Raw genomic sequence first — 17,859 nt, 5'->3', positions numbered from 1 at the left:
GTGATTAATTGCTGCGGAAGACTCTATACCAAAACATGTGTGTCCATGTTCCACAGAACTTCCAGAGACTATTTTAGTGGTGTGTTCAGCGCAACATATTAGTTCATGCATATTCAGTTCTTTCGAATTGTATCATCATTCAGACCACTTGCCGAAAAATGTAATACGTATCAGCTAGTTTCAGTGTAAAACAAGTACTGACGTAAAATTAGTTTCATTGAATGGTTTTCTTCTAATCGATCCTTTACGAGTTTCCTATGTAATTTGCCTGTCATGGCTTACTCTGTTTAGAAGAAACAAAACATTTTTCTCAACAATGCTTATTGATCTTCAGTCTGGAGTGTGTAACCGATAGAGTGATCATCATAGTACTTTTTCAAATTCCAGGCCACATGCCATGTGGATACACTTTGTGTGTCTTCAGTGCAGTGGTTTCCATTGCCTTCTATATCATCATGCCGTTGATCATTGGTGGTTCTTCCCCCTTTTACGGGCAATTTCCGACTCCAAGGCAAGAGAGTGACCTGGAACTCCGTCCGCTCATCCGCCATCTTTGACAACGCCATTGGCAGAATGATGGTCAATTCTTATGCTGGAAGTCTACGATGTTTTTTTTTTTTTTTTTTTTTCACTTGGCTGAGTTCGGACACGGGACTGTGGACGTGGTGATTACTAGCCATAGACGCCACCCATTTTCTTGTTTTCTTTCATACCGATACCCTTAGTAGCGAATCACAGTGATGTTTAAAAAAAATTAAGGGGTGAATGGACTGTAACTAGCTGCTTTGCGTCTGCACTGTGCCTGCTTTGCTTCGTTTTTCATCGGCATTTTTTATTTATTATTTTTATTTTACTGCTGCATCAAGGATACCTAACAAAAAAAAGCGGTACTAACCCTATGGGACACCACCAGTTGTGAGCCTACCAAACAAAAATAAACTCCTGGCTCTTCAGGCGTTGCCAACCTAACTACACCTAAACCTTCCTCCCGCCGAAGGAGACTAAACTTGGGTAACTAAAATACGGCAATCGTTGGAGCGCCAATCGTTAAGGCGATAGGAGAAAATGATGGATAGGAAATCCCAATATCCATGAAACAAGGTTTCCTTTCTTTCATTCTTTTCGTTCGTTCATTTATATTATATCCCTTCCTTTGTCCTGTACGTGTTGGTGCGCCGTACTGTGGTTACGGATACGTCATAAAATGGCGAGATGGAGCACAATTCAACTACGGAATGGGAGTCAAAAAGATAAAAAATGTTCAAATGTGTGAGAAATCTTATGGGACTTAACTGCTAAGGTCATCAGATCCTAAGCTTACACAGTACGTAATCTAAATTATCCAAAGGACAAACACACACGCCCATGCCCGAGGGAGGACTCAAATCTCCGCAGGGATCAGCCGCACAGTCCAAGAAAGATATTGTGGAGAAATTTTGCGAAGGTTCTTCAGTAATGGGACGACAGTGTGAGCGTACTGTGTGTGACGCATAGAACACAGCTGAACTCCCACATTCCTTACCCCGTCCGTTTCCTACCAGAACTTTTCGCTGATGAGTTGTTAATCATAACTTTTACCTTTCCTTTCCTCTGGCAGTATTGATAGGACAATACTAAAATAGGAGGAAGAACGTACAAATTCTTTCCAAGTAAGGAATGACGTTGGGACACCTCAACACTTCAAGAGGGTAGATTCTTTTTCTGACAGGCAACCGGTATGTTAATACGAATTTTTAAGAGGACAAACAACCGTACACACGAAACTTCCTGGCAGATTAAAACTGTGTGCCGGACCGAGACTCGAACTCGGGACCTTTGCCTTTCGCGGGCAAGTGCTCTATCAACTGAGCTACCCAAGCACGACTCACGACCCGTCCTCACAGCTTCAATTCTGCCTGCCTTCCAAACTTGCCCGCGAAAAGCAAAGGTCCCGAGTTCGTCTCTCGGTCCGGCACACAGTTTTAATCTGCCAGGAATTTTCACACCAGCGCACACTCCGCTGCAGAATGAAAATCTCATTCAGGAACCGTACATACATCTGAAGAGGCTGGTGCTCCAAATTACTTTATCTAGCAATGCCCCCTGTCTGCAAATATAGTTTTTCTGCTCGACTACAGTATGAACACAAAAGATCCTGTATGAAAGACATTCTGACCCACGAGATAATCTGGGGTGTTTTGGATAATTTACAAACACTATGTAATAAAATAGTTAGGAGGCACATTATCTTTCGAATTACGGGAGGAATTAAGTGCACAAAGGGAGATGAAAATCTAATAGTCATGAAGGATTAGAATGCGTTTCTAGTGGAAGGTGTAGATGAAAGGGTTAAGGGAGAATATTGGTTTGGTACTTGGAATGAGAGAGGAAAAGGATTAATTGATTTCTGCAATAAATATCAGCCAGTAACACCGATTAATCTGTTCAAGATTCACAAGAGCGGGAGGTATACTTTGAAAAGGCCGGGAGGCACGGGAAGATTTCAGTTACATTACATAATGGTCAGGCAAAGATTTCGAAAACAGATTTGAATTGTAAGGCCTACGCAGGAGCAGATCTAGACTCAGATCACAATTTATTAACGATGAAGGGTGGTCTAAAATTTACAAGGCTACTCAGGAAGAATCAATGTTCAAAGAAGTGAGACACGGAAGTACATAGGAATGAAGGGATACGCTTGAAATTCCTTGAAGCTATGAATACAACGATAATGAATAGCTCAACTGGCAATTCAGTTGTAGAGGAAAGAACATCCCTCAAAAGGGCAATCACCGAAGCTGGGAAGAAAAACGTTGGTACAAGGAAGTTTACTGCGAAGCAAACACAGGTAACAGAAGAAATACTTCAGTTGGAAGTAAAAAAATGTTAGGGAAATTCAGCAATACAGAACTACAATTCACTTAGGAACGAAATGAAAAGTAAGGACAGATAAGCTAAGGCGAAATTGTTGCGTGAAAAACGTAGAGGAATCAAAAAAGAAGTGACTGTCGCAAGAACTGACTCAGAGCATAGAAATTAAAAGCAAGGGGGGGGGGGGGGGGGAGGGATGACATGAAGAATGCATTAAGGATGCAACAGTAATTCCAGTGTTACATGGCGGAGGAGAGAGCGTAAAGTTCAAAAGAGTACGTTGAAGGCTTGTATGAGGAGTGGACTTGTCTGATGACGTGATACCAGAAGAAACAGGAGTTGATACGCAAGAGATAGGGATCCAGTATTACAGTCAGCAATTTTAAGAGCTTTATATGACTTAATATCAAATAAGACAGAATAGGTAGATAACATTCCGTCAGAATCTGTAAAATTATTGGGGGAAGTGGCAACAAAACGAGTATTCATGTTGGTGTACGGAATGTATGAGTCTAGCGATATACCATAAGACTTTCGGGAAAAAACATCATACACACAATTTCGAAGAGAGCAAGAACCGACAAGTGTGAGAATTATCGCACAGTTAGCTTTGCAGTTCAGGTATACAAGGCGCTGATAAGAACAATATGTGAGAAGAATGGAAAAGAAAATTGTGGATTTGTTAGGTGACGACGAATTTGGTGTAGGAAAAGTAAAGGCACCAGAGAGGCTGTTAGACTGTTACAGACGATAATGGAAGCAAGACTGAAGAAAAATCAAGACATGTTCATAGGATTTGTCGACCTGCGTTCGACAGTGGCAAATAATGCGAGATATTCGAAATTCTGAGGAAGATAGCGCAAGCTATAGGGAAAGGCGGGTAATATACATCATCTACAAGAGCCAAGAGCGAACAATAAGAGTGGAAGCTCAAGAACGAAGTGCTCGGATTAAAAAGGGGAATGAACAGTCTAATGAATGCAGAATGTCGATTGAGAGTAAATTGTAGAAAGATGAAAGTAATGAGAAGTAGCAGAAATTAGAATACCAGGAAACTCAAAATCACAAATAGATGAAGTTGAGGAATTCTCCTACATATACAGCAAAACAACTGATGACGGATGGGGCAAAGAGAACATAAAAAGCAGACTGGCATTGGCAAAGAGGTCATTTCTGGTCAAGAGAAGTCCTCAGGTATCAAATGCAGACCTTATGTCGCGTCCCAAGCGTGGGTTTTGCGAGGGATTGAGCGACACGGTTCGTAAACGGGAATTAGCCGGTTGACCTAATTGAGAGGGAGACTTTTGATCTGGCTAAGATGTTAAATTCCCTGGTGTGAAGGTACAAGGCTAGGATGTTGGTAGAAGTAAACTCGTATGGACGTTATAAAAGTTCTAATTTATTCATAAAGAATACAGATCACCCTAACTGCGTAGTGATTGTACCTACAGAATAGCCAAGCCCATTACAGAGACGGTGACTGACTTCCACCGTTCTGGCTGCCTGATAGAACTTTCCAGCACTTTGCTGCCCACACTAGCACCCTACGTCAGAGTCCCGCGGTCGCTGCCTAAACGCTCATCGGCGACTATCTCCAACTGTCTGCCTGCAGCCCGCCCTCAGCCCAAGTCGGCTGCTACTCACGCTGACTACCGTCGCTGCCTAAACCCGAGAGAGAGAGATCCCCGGAGCGGCGTGCCTCCGAGTTTTGTTAGCTCTTCCCCTTCGACCCCGCCAGCGCTTGGCATGACGTAGCGTCGAGTGCAACTTTTCCTTATTAGGGATTGTTTTAGTCTTAACTTCAGTACTTTTCTTCAGAAGCTGGGTGGAGGGGTAGAGGGGCCTCTCCCTATATGGTCACGCACTGCGTCCTGAGCCCTTCATTGGCTCCTCATGACGTAGTGCGGTCCCCATCTAGGGCCCTCTTTCTTTCTCTCTCCGCTCCCAGACTTCTCCCTCTAGCCAAGAGTGTTGATACTGTAAGTTATTGCTTATTAAGGGACCTGCCCAGAGCGCCCTTTTTATCTTAATAGCTGAGTCTGCTTCCTTGCTTATCGCGCGCAGCTGCCTGGCCGCTTGGACCGCCGCCTCGGCTATCTGGCTGCGTCGTTATCTTTTGTGACCCCTCTGACACGCCTGGCGTCCCCTGTTAACTCTATCTCCCCGTATGATTTCTGGTGTATCGTCTGAGAACAACTGCATTTAGACTTGGCTTTTCTGCGGTTACAACACTTAATTTGAGGAAGAAATGTCTGAGGATGTACGTTTGGAGCACACCATTGTACGGTAGTGAAATGTGGACTGTGGGAAAACCAGAACAGCAGAAAATCGAACCATGTGAAATGTGATGTTATGAAGCATTTCGAAAATTAGGTGGACCGATAAGGTAACCAATGACAGCATCAAAGCCGTGGTTTCAAAACACGGAATTCGCTTTAATTGATTTAGGAATATCACATTAAACGTAAACTTGGATGATCGAATGGTGATTTCAACTCCGTTATTCCCGAATACGAACCAAGTGGCTAATCCAGTGCGCCACTTTACCCAGCGTTGCCAAATGAAGAGCGTGTGCTTACGTAATTGTTACATGTACTCTTTCTTTTATTGAGATAAGGTTCACTCTTTTCTCCCAGGACATTTCTACTTTGCCGGCCGGGATGGCCGAGCGGTTCTACAGTCTGGAACCGCACGACCGCTACGGGCCCAGGTTCGGATCCTGCCTCGGGCATGGGTGTGTGTGATGCCCTTAGGTTAGTTAGGTTTAAGTAGTTCTAAGTTCTAGGGGGGCTGATGACCTCAGAAGTTAAGTCCCATAGTGTTCAGAGCCATTTGATCCATTTCTACTTTCTTAAGTGATTGAACTTGTAGGTATAACTCATCAATTTCAATGTTAACCTTTAACTTTTGTTGCTATTGCTAGTAGATCCCTATAACAACACAATATACTACTATGGCAGGTACGATAGCTTTAGATTATATCATTGTAGCTTGGATCTGGAATGTCTTCGCTGCGCTGTCTTGTTGTTGCTGCGAGACTGCGTAGAAGGAAAAAGCTGGACTTGCGTGAAACAAGAGAACACTGGATTAAATTCGAGTGGACATACGAAACGCAAGCTGAAAGGAAATTCAAATGGGATATCGAATTTGATTATTGTACACTGACGGAAGTGGAAGGTGTTACTATGTGAAAACCTTGACCGAACGCCGCGAAACTGATGGTCCTGTGAAACTTCCTGGCAGATTATTACTGTGTGCCGGACCGAGTCTCGAACTCGAGACCTTTGCCTTTTGTGGACAAGTTCTCTACCACCTGAGCTACCCAAGCACGACTCACGACCCGTCCTTACAGATTGAATTCCGCCAGGACCTCGTCTCCTACTTCCAAACTTCACAGAAGCTCTCCTGCATACCTTGCAGAAATAGCACTCCTGGAAGAAAGGATACTGCGGAGACATGATATAGCCACAGCATGGGGGATGTTTCCAGAACGAAATTTTCACTCTGAAGCGGAGTGTCCAGTATTTCCATATCTGTTGCGTACGCTGATTAAAATTTCATCGTTATGCCAGCCTATTTTCAGTACATAAGAAACAATTCCCACAGATGTAAAATGGTGTGAGTACATGATGTGTCTGTCTAACGTTACTGTAAGTTTTCGGATGGAGATTACAAAAGAGCATGCCCAGTTTATTGCCGTCTTTAGCGCTTTAAGAGAGATCAAATCATTGACGTGAGTGGCACGGGATCTTCATACTGACTGATCGCACAGACAGTTAGTTGCGGTGCAATGACTGCAGAAAGAGCGGTGACGAGATGGTCTCGTGAATATACTGTAACAATTCACGAAGGCACCAACACAGTGCTACGAAAAGGTCGAAGGAATGTTCGACTTGTTATGACGAATGAAAACTGTTGAAATCTGGGCAGAAATTACAGTCTTGAGTGACAGTCCCAGTACGTTTCCACTCCCCAACGAGCTCTACCGCTTCATTAGTGACACATCGGGATTGTTGAGCGATATTTGCATTTCACGAAGATATTAGCTCTGCTTCCCGGAGGTGAAAAACATTCGTCTATATCAAAATGATATGTACCTTCCTACAGTGGTGTGCTACATAATCGTTCAACTGACGCTTTTTTCACTACTTATAATAATCTTTAATAAATGAAACTATATACTTCAATCAGTTGCATGAATAAACTAATATAAATGAGTTCTCTCACTCCATACACATTCAGAAAAGTTCGGTATTTTCTACACGATAACTGGCTGCATTTGTAACCTTTATTGGCGTTGCTGCAATACCAGCTGCTAGGCCATTTTCGAATATGTTCGTTCCAGAAGTACACCACAGAAATAAGTCATCGACCATGACAGTTCAGTCTTTCGCTTCTTGTACTCATTGTGCCAGGCAACCCCCGAATATCATCTCGGGAAATTTGATGTCGTGTCTGACACTGATGATGTGTCAGTTCAAGAAGGCTTCTCGCTGGAGGTTGTAATGGAAGTGTATATCTTCTCATCGACTTCCAGACACCAGGTGTATTAAATCGTGTACACCTGAAATGTAAAACACCAAAGGAAGCAAACAATTTCAGAGGTTACAGAAAAGCAAACGGCGGCAATAGCCGACCGAATAAGGACGGAATCAACTAAGCCCGATAGGCAGAAACGGCAGACAAACAAATCATAAGCAAATTATTACACAGGCGGCTAGTTCAGATACAGCTGTTCGAGGAATTTACAAAATGATTTGGTGAAAGGCACAAGACCAACCAAAGCATATAAAGAGGCCCGTTTCAAAGTTTGCCTCTAATAAATGCATTAAATAATCGCTAATCTGTCCTGTAACACACATGTACAAGCAGAACTAAACACTATTCTGTTAATGTATAAAACACCAACGTATAAAACAAGTTTGACAAGCGCTGAAAGCGCTAAACAGTATTCTAATACAGAATTGCAAAAAATTACACCAATTTGGTAAGCACTGTAAGCATTAAGCAATATTCTTACACAATACCAAAAGCGCCAATGAATTAAAGAAGACTGACGAGCTTTGAATAAGTAATATGACGCACAGGTAACTTAAAGAAAGGTCTGGCAAAAGGTGTGACCTGTCTACACAGATAACCAAACCGCATTACTCAGTAATATGGCGAGTAGTAAACAAAATAATAATATAATCCACGTTCGCCACAAATCGCGAATGCATCTCCAGCAAATAGGCTAAGTACAGCCTAACAGCAAAAGTACAAATGAGCACGTTTGTCTCACAACAGCGAATAAGCCACAAATAAAAGCTATACACGAAAGGAACCAGAATGCAGTGGCTCACACATTAGTTATGAACAAAATTACTGCCCGTTACAAAATGGCCACAAATAAAAGCTATACACGAAAGGAATCAGAATGCAGTGGCTCACACATTAGTTAAAAACAAAATTACTGCCCGTTACAAAATGTCTCACCATATAGTCCACAATACGAGCACGCAAAGTTTCCCCGAGCAGGCTAGCTTCCTCCAACGATCGGAGAACTGACATTTCAATTCTAACCGGCGCGATGGTACCAGTAACATTCCGCAGGCAAAGCCGACGCCTTCTAGCTATGTTCTGCCCTACAGGGCTCTCAAATTTCCTCAGCCAATCAGGACCTCCAACTGCACATTCCGCTGCCACCAAGCCATTTTCCAATAGGTTGCCGAGCACGCACCCGTATCGATGAACGCCGCTGCTTACGCGCCCTTTTCCAGGCGGGCGTCCTTTCGTATCCCAGAAATGGGTCTGACACAGGCACAGGACAGACAAAATCCATATTTTTGTAAAGAAATGGATTCCATCATATGGATGACAGGACGTATCCAGTACTACTGCTGTGTCAAAGATTCCCAGAGAAAAGTCATCTTGAAGAAATACTGTATAGTGATTTTGGTTGAACATAAGGGCAATTTTACGAGATTCCCTCGGTCAAGAAATCGGTACATCCTGTTCCAAATTCTGTTGTGAACTTCAGCATTAAAATAACTGTTATGTGCGGCTCCGTGCCATGTTTACCGTAAACGTAATTATGATACACTCCTGGAAATGGAAAAAAGAACACATTGACACCGGTGTGTCAGACCCACCATACTTGCTCCGGACACTGCGAGAGGGCTGTACAAGCAATGATCACACGCACGGCACAGCGAACACACCAGGAACCGCGGTGTTGGCCGTCGAATGGCGCTAGCTGCGCAGCATTTGTGCACCGCCGCCGTCAGTGTCAGCCAGTTTGCCGTGGCATACGGAGCTCCATCGCAGTCTTTAACACTGGTAGGATGCCGCGACAGCGTGGACGTGAACCGTATGTGCAGTTGACGGACTTTGAGCGAGGGCGTATAGTGGGCATGCGGGAGGCCTGGTGGACGTACCGCCGAATTGCTCAACACGTGGGGCGTGAGGTCTCCACAGTACATCGATGTTGTCACCAGTGGTCGGCGGAAGGTGCACGTGCCCGTCGACCTGGGACCGGACCGCAGCGACGCACGGATGCACGCCAAGACCGTAGGATCCTACGCAGTGCCGTAGGGGACCGCACCGCCACTTCCCAGCAAATTAGGGACACTGTTGCTCCTGGGGTATCGGCGAGGACCATTCGCAACCGTCTCCATGAAGCTGGGCTACGGTCCCGCACAGCGTTAGGCCGTCTTCCGCTCACGCCTCAACATCGTGCAGCCCGCCTCCAGTGGTGTCGCGACAGGCGTGAATGGAGGGACGAATGGAGACGTGTCGTCTTCAGCGATGAGAGTCGCTTCTGCCTTGGTGCCAATGATGGTCGTCTGCGTGTTTGGCGCCGTGCAGGTGAGCGCCACAATCAGGACTGCATACGACCGAGGCACACAGGGCCAACACCCGGCATCATGGTGTGGGGAGCGATCTCCTACACTGGCCGTACACCTCTGGTGATCGTCGAGGGGACACTGAATAGTGCACGGCACTTCCAAACCGTCATCGAACCCATCGTTCTACCATTCCTAGACCGGCAAGGGAACATGCTGTTCCAACAGGACAATGCACGTCCGCATGTATCCCGTGCCACCCAACGTGCTCTAGAAGGTGTAAGTCAACTACCCTGGCCAGCAAGATCTCCGGATGTGTCCCCCATTGAGCATGTTTGGGACTGGATGTAGCGTCGTCTCACGCGGTCTGCACGTCCAGCACGAACGCTGGTTCAACTGAGGCGCCAGGTGGAAATGGCACGGCAAGCCGTTCCACAGGACTACATCCAGCATCTCTGCGATCGTCTTCATGGGAGAATAGCAGCCTGCATTGCTGCGAAAGGTGGATATACACTGTACTAGCGCCGACATTGTGCATGCTCTGTTGCGTGTGTCTATGTGCCTGTGGTTCTGTCAGTGTGATCATGTGATGTATCTGACCCCAGGAATGTGTCAATAAAGTTTCCTCTTCCTGGGACAATGAATTCACGGTGGTCTTATTTCAATTTCCAGGAGTGTACATACAAATATATTGCTACGGTAGAATAAAAGTTGTTCAGCTTTTGGGAGCAACAAGATTACTTGCTCCCATTAGAGACGTTCTGTTCCCCTTTCAAACGAAGATTACTTTTAATTACACAGAATAAAATGACCTAATCCCGTTAATCAGATTTAGGATCTCATTACCATTCTGCAATAAAAATGTGTGACATTTCTCGTCCTAGAACGTCTGATCTTGTTTTTAGGAAAAACCTTTCTGTTACGTTTCATTAAGTTTTTCACATTTATTACAGATAAATCAGTAAGATACTTACATTGAAAATCTAGATGGCTGTAGTATGATGTCATTAAAATTAAATGTAATACAACTGTATGTGAAAAATGCAAGATATTCGGCAGGTCAGTGAGAAAAATAACTGATGCAAGCGGTTTTGTACTGAAATAATATTATGTGTAGACTACTACGTGGTCTAATGACGAATGGTTACATCTAAAGGAATTGAGATGCCCTCACTCTATATTTTGTTTGCAAGATCTATCTATGTCATGGCGAAGAGTTCATAACATTTTAAAATCAGTCAAACTAAAACGTCGTAAGAATTGTCGAGGCTATTCCTCGGCTACTTGTCCGTTGATAGCAAATTATAAATATTAATACAGAGGAGTGATCAAGGGAGTATTTGGATACTGTTGTGCCCATGCTGTACCTAAGAAAGTGAAGAGAAGCTATCTTCACTGCGCATTCTAAGGATGATTCTAACAACAAGGTTTAGTTTTAGCACATGTAGGTTTGATTTATATGTGAACATAAACTTCAAAGTTTTGTTTATGCCCTAATTATAATACACTATCCGTTTATAATGAAGGAAAAGCAGACCTCTTGCTAAGAAGAGATTGCAGTGCGGTTGTGTGTATATATATAGGAGGAAGGGCATAAGGTGAAAACTGTGGATGACTTTCAAACGGCTATAACACCAGTCTGAAGCATCATTTCACAATTCCAGGTTCAGTCTAGAATAATGAATGTGGGAATAAATTTAGTGATACTGGACCTTTTGCGCCCATTATTCCGACAAAAACAAACTGCTGTTCCATTCCTTTACGTAAGTTCCCTGACGTAGCAATGTGCGTGTAGGAGTAAAATTTAAAGCCTAACATTTCGTCATTCTGCTTCTGCGTCTTATACATCGATCTGAGGTTTTGTAATTGGAGAAGACTGAATACTGGCGTAATATCGTACCTGTAGAGAGATCACATAAATCTAGTGCTGGAGAAGATAGACGATGAGAAGAGTCATAAGGAAGACAAACTCATCCACGAAAAAGATCGCCTACCTGTCGCTCGTTCTTGTAATTCGTCAATGTTATTCAGGGATCTGAGACTCAAATCAAGTAGGATTAACGGTCTAACGAAGATTCGAAGAAGAGCTGCGCTCTACGTTACGAGTCTTCTTCGTAAGTGCTAGATCGAAGAAGACTTGTCCAACAAGCTTCATAGGGAGGCGGTACTAGAACGACTCTGTATTCCCAGAGCCCACGAACCAAAACGAGTGAAGGCACGGATTACGCCTTTCACCTCGTGCTTCAGAAACTGGGAACAAAGGTTTCTTTTATGTTCGAATGTGGACTCTCGAAATGTTGAGAATGAGGGTACTTGTGATATTTCTTCTCGCGCATAATCTGTTAGTGGAATAGGTAGTACATCATGTGGAGTTCAGATGTGGATGTGCGACATGACAGAAGACACGCACGTCTTTCTGTAAAACGTGTTGGTTACTGTATTCAAATGTGACGAATCGTCAGTAACGTCGTTTGATATCTCTGTCAGACAGCTACAGAAAACGTCTACTGTACACAGATGTAAGCCTTTTAGTATTCGCAACGCACGCACATCTCTTTATCTCGTGAGTAGTCAGGAGGGGACATGACTCGCGAAACTGTAACCTTCAGCCGCATATATAAGCAGCGCACAGAATATATCGTACAGAGTTCCGCGGCAGCAACTGGGTCAGCAGCAGGCAAGTATTGCTCTATCCTATTGGCATAGTTTGCAGTTTTCATTCTGTGACCGATAACATTCCGTACTCGCAAATTTCCTCTCGCTTGTAGTAAATAAACGACAGCGCATAAATACCCATCAACTTAAAACAGATGCGTAGTTTAAACATTAATTCACATTGTCAACTAACGAGTAACATGCAGAACTACAGTGCGCTATCATACAGCTATTATGGTTTGTCATAAAACGTCCCATTTTATCTTGTTCAGTTGTGATAACAGAGTAAAAATGCTTTTCTTAGCTGTTAGCGAGAATTAACGCACTCATGTTTCCCGCTGAGGCATTGTAAGTAATCGAATACCAGTACGCAGGATCAATATAGTTCTTTTCGTACGGCGATATTTGCGGCACATATTCTGCAAAGCATTTTATTTTTATTAAAAGTCTGGAACTATAGATCTAGCAAAACGTCATTTTTCTCTTCCGCCTTAAAAACATTTCTGAAAGCAGCCAAACTGACAGGGTGGTAGAAAATCTCTTTGTCATGCGTCCTTATATCTAATGGGTAAAATATTATACTGAAACTGGCTACAAGTAACGATGAAATTTGTGGTACAATGGCTCCGCCACTCTCACCGATTCCACCCGTTTTCATTTATAGCTAATAAGTTTCTGCGTACTCACAGAACAATTTCAGAAACTTTCCTTTGGTGCAAAGCAGTTCGCCGTCGTAGAGATCGACTAAAGTTTCAGCCCTCTTCTTGTTATTGTGCCTCGTGAGGGGGGGGGGGGGGGGGGGGTTAGCACATTGTTACCGTAAATAATATGGAATATTAGTCGTGTGTTTATGTAAGAACAGCTTGTTATGTTAGTCATTACGAACTGTTGATTCACAGTATTATTCTTTTACAAGTTTAATTGCTTATTTCAGTTTGTGGTGCATTAAAACTATGCCTTCGTTATGCAATATTTTTCAAATATTTTCCTTCATCAGCTTGATAAAAACGCGAAAGAACTGTGTACTGGGAAGCGCATATGGTTTGTTCAGTCAACGATCTGAAAAGGTGTGAGAAATTATACGCTCGCCTAACTTAGATTCTGACGGACCCGGACAACAAAATGGTATACTTCCTACCAACAGACCTAAATTCAGCTGAAAAAAATGCTGGAGTTGTATTTATACTATTTATGTTGGTGACAGATACAAGCATATACGCGAGAGAAGCAGCGTGCTGCGTGTGAAACGAATGAGGCTAGAGTTAGAGCAGTTCTCCTTGGCACTGACTCAGCGCTTTGTCAGTCAAACACAGAAAAAAGCTTCGCTGGTAAAAATGCATCCTATGCGAAGACCTGAGAACATTTCATCTGTGGTCTGAGGGATGAAGAGAGAGTATGCAGTAAAAGGGATGCAAACAGTAACAAAGGAATTTAGTAGGAGTTTCTTCCCTGAAGAACTGATACATAGGTTACTTTCATCAGTGTGGCTTGCTTTGTTTGTGAACTAGTTACTACGGAATTTGCTTTTATTGAATTTCTTGGTGCATGGCATAGTTCGTATTTATTACCCACTAAAGGATATGTACTTCCACAAATATATGTAGCACTTGAGCAACAAACATACAGTAACACATGAACAAACTGCTTCAGCGAAACAAAAGTAAATACTAGCAGAAATAATCATTTACTGACACTGGAAACCTGCACTGTTACCAACATATACAATGTATCATACGTATAATCACTGGAAACAGAAGGTTTAAAGTTCTTTTCGAAATAATGCTGGTTTTTGTAACAGAAATAAAGGGGCCGTGGTGGCATACATGATATAACGATATGTTTACGTAATGTGTATACATACAGTTATAAATGTCCCCGTTCGTAGTCGCTAATTATAACAATATGTTTACTTTTGTGCTGTAACATATAGCTATAATCAGCGGTGGAAATATATTTGCGAACGCAGACCAAGTGCGGCTGTTTCTTGTTGGATCGTCTGATCAGTCGGAAGTTGCATTGCAGAGGAGAGTAAATGCCTATTCAAAATATAATTATTTTTGGATAGCTCAACATGAATTTCCTAAGGAACCGTAGTTTATCATGCATGAGAAAGTATTTCGCCGCATACAACTTCCATCCGATTTCGACGAAAGAATTCGTGACTGTGAACTGTCTATTTGGCAGAAACATAAAAGAAAATTAAATAACTTCATGAAGTAGTGAGACATAGATTCTATATTAAATAAATAGTCCATACACCAGTTCCATTTAACTCTAAATTTATGGCAATTAGTAGATGAACTTTCACTGCAATGAAGGATTTAACATGGATGCCGATTTGACTGGACCTTCTCTTCTAGTAATGAAAATAATTCCTTTGGCGTTTTCACACACACGTCGCACAATAAATTTACTGCTATGCATATTGCACTTTTAGTATTGCACTTTTACTTAACACTAAAATGATATTATATTTAACGATAATAATACGACGGCAAGACATGCGCGTCCGACTCAAGTTACAAGAGACAAGAGAAGAAGAAAAATGAGTAACTGAGTAACTGTTAATCGAGAATATCTCGTACATCAAAAGAATGTGTAAAAGTGCTCTTCTGTCCGTTTCTCGCGCCGCGGTTTTTCAAAGTAAGTAACTCACTGCATCTCAGACGGCGCTTCGACAATAAACAAGTTACGTCACAGGTCGTTCACCTTTTACATTCTCGCAACATTATTTGCTAACTGTAGCTGTTGCCGAGCGACTGGTCGATTAGTGAATGATTTAAAATGATAAAGCAATCACATAATGTTACATTGCCTTCCATGGGAATCTTGGAAATCAAGGAGATTACCAAGATTCACATGCCGTCGTTAACGTTATGGGATTGAGTACATTACAGATTTACATTGATCAAACACAGTATTCCTGTTATTTGATTATTAGGATTACATAAATACGGTGATCTCTCATTCATAGACTAAGACAGTTCTTAAGGTAAAGATAAACAAAAAATTTAAAAACTAAGACAGTAAATCTACGAAGTTTGCAATGGAGATTATACATTATACTCATTACAGTCTTTTTTTTTTTTTTTTTTGCAGAGTTCATAACGACCATCTTTGTGGCCTAAAGTTATTGTCCAGAGTTCATAGGCTCATTGCTCCTGAAAGAAAACACATAAGATTCATCTTTTTATACACATATAATTCTCACACATGGCATTTCTCACACGTGTCAATTTTCCATTGCTTACTAGTTGTCATGATTTTTACGCTTTCGTTGTTTCTGTATTTGACAGATAAGTTAAAATTTGATTCTTCTACAGGTGAAGCTTAGCCCTTGAGAAGTTGGATCGCTACTTTGCGTTCTCCGAGTAGAAAATTTTTCATTACCTCTGGCGGGCGAGAATCACTCGCGAGAATCACAAACGTTACATGTAACAAAAAATATAAATACCCATTAGTCTAAGAACTAAGCTTAAATCTAATTTTAGGACTTGGGATTCATAGGAATTTGACTTTGTCACTATTCGCGTGTGGTTTGGTTGTTCGCATTTTATTCCTGGGATATAACATTAGCATAGTATGTGATATGTTGTGAACTCATATAAGAGTCTTTTATTTTGGCCGTTTCGTCGAAGTACAGCGGGAGTGCTGTGATGGTACATCACTTTAAATTTAACTCATTTGTTGCGTCGATGGACGTTGGCACAGACTGATTGTTAGAGCGGAATCGCAACTCGAGGCGCTAACTAGCCTCCACGCGGTATTTCAGCTTGTTGTAGTATTTTGTAGTATTTTGTGGTTTGCTGAGCTGGTGCGGAGGGATGATTACCAGGGACAGAGACTCCATTGAAACGATCCCTGCCTCCACGTTTTCCAGCCGATTTTGAAGATTTTAAGGTAGGCTAGCGCTCGCACTTTGCAAAGCAGCTAACACACTTGGTTTCCGATGCACTGCACGTAATCACATCACCGCCTTCGGTTACACAACCGGGCTATCACTGTCCGTCGGCCTATCTGCACGTTTAACACTTTTTATCTTCATCGTGAATGAAATTATCACTTACTTATAACAACGAAGCATTGCTTTGTGTCTGTGGCAGACTTCCAGAGCATTTTAAGCCGTCACTTATACATTACTATGTACACAAATTTTTTACAGTTTATACTCAAATAGTTTGTCTCACTTTGTAGCTTGCTAATTGAGAGCTTCGATTATCATGTCCATTTCAATTTCTGTTGCTTTGTTGGTAACTACCTTAACATTTCGCTTTACATTGTTCAATATCTTTCTCTAAGACTAATTATGCTTTTAGTTCACAGTCACAATACATTAGTTTCTCCGATCTGTTATCAAATATTATTATTATTTTAATTCATTTGAATCGTTTTTTCTATTCATTAGATTCATTGAAGTTATCACTGTCATTTCAACAAAAATTTCCTTTTTACTAGATGTGAGGATCAATGAGTCACATTTGACCGCCCTCTCGCATGAGAACAAAACACCATTCAAGAAAATATTCAAATTCCTTTTCGCGATCTCGGTTTGCGTCTCGGATTGACTTTAAAAGGAAAAATAAAGATATTTCAAAACTAGCTTATCCCGATTTCGTTCAAGCGTTTCCTTTTGAAATTCGTATGCCAAACCAGCCTTCTACGTCAATCGCATTTCTCAATCTGTGACGTCAAGTCTACGGGACAGGTTTAGCCGGGTTAGGATATTTACACAAATTCAGAAGAAAGACATAGATATAATAGTACATAGAAGAAGAAATCTAGCAAACAACTCCTTGTTCCTTATGACTTTAAAATTAATTTTCTTTTGCGCCGTACGTCTGCGTACGCGCTCAAACCAGGAACTAGTTGCGTTGTTTTTCCGGCGGTTTCATTATCAATTTATTCTCTTCTTGACGCCTGCTTGCGCTACACTGCATTGACCTCTATATATGACCTTAAGTCATCATTGCATTGCCCTTGTCACTTACGCTCTTATACTTGGTATTTACTTCACTTATGGCTTTGAATGTAGCTGACCTGCCTATTGCCCAATTACAATTAATGCTACTTTGTTTATCTAGCTGAAGGATAGCGCTTTCGTGGTCATGTTGGTATTTTCAAGTAACTCACATGCTTCGTAAACATTACGTTATTTTAATGCAGAGATGAACCTGTTCCAAATTTCTATGTACATTAGAACTTAATCTAGACATAGCTGACTTAGGAACTAGTTACTTGGTTTCCTTTTTAGTGGGATCACGAACCAATAATTGTCAAGCGACCCTTCATATCACAGAAGCCGGCTTGTTAGGCACATCCTTCGCTTTATATTTCATTTTTCTCTCTTAAATATTATCTCCTTAAAACTAAAACTTAAAACTAGAGTTCTAGGAGTTAATCACTTTCTTTGTTAAACAAGAATTTTTTTCATTTATCAGCTTGTCTGTACTTAATTTATGGCTCAAGATAACATATTTTAAATTCTCTGCTGCATAGCAAGATAGACTCACTGTCGTGTAATTTATTCTAA

The 17,859-nt window shown here is 41.9% G+C and overlaps 1 protein-coding gene across 1 annotated transcript in view; it reads left to right on the top strand.

Annotated features, from left to right (window-relative positions):
- Positions 1-12,275: 12,275 nt before the first annotated feature.
- Positions 12,276-17,859, top strand: part of LOC126271907 (cytochrome P450 6k1-like) — a 33,524-nt gene continuing 27,940 nt past the window's right edge. Inside the window, exon 1 of the mRNA XM_049974296.1 lies at positions 12,276-12,351. The gene's annotated coding sequence lies outside the window, so the exon portion shown is untranslated. The remainder of the gene's footprint in view (positions 12,352-17,859) is intronic.

This window comes from Schistocerca gregaria, chromosome 5, assembly GCF_023897955.1.
Source record: "Schistocerca gregaria isolate iqSchGreg1 chromosome 5, iqSchGreg1.2, whole genome shotgun sequence".
Taxonomy (NCBI): domain Eukaryota; kingdom Metazoa; phylum Arthropoda; class Insecta; order Orthoptera; family Acrididae; genus Schistocerca; species Schistocerca gregaria.
Note: the sequence above shows the minus strand (reverse complement) of the source record. Positions and strands in the feature narration are given on the sequence as shown.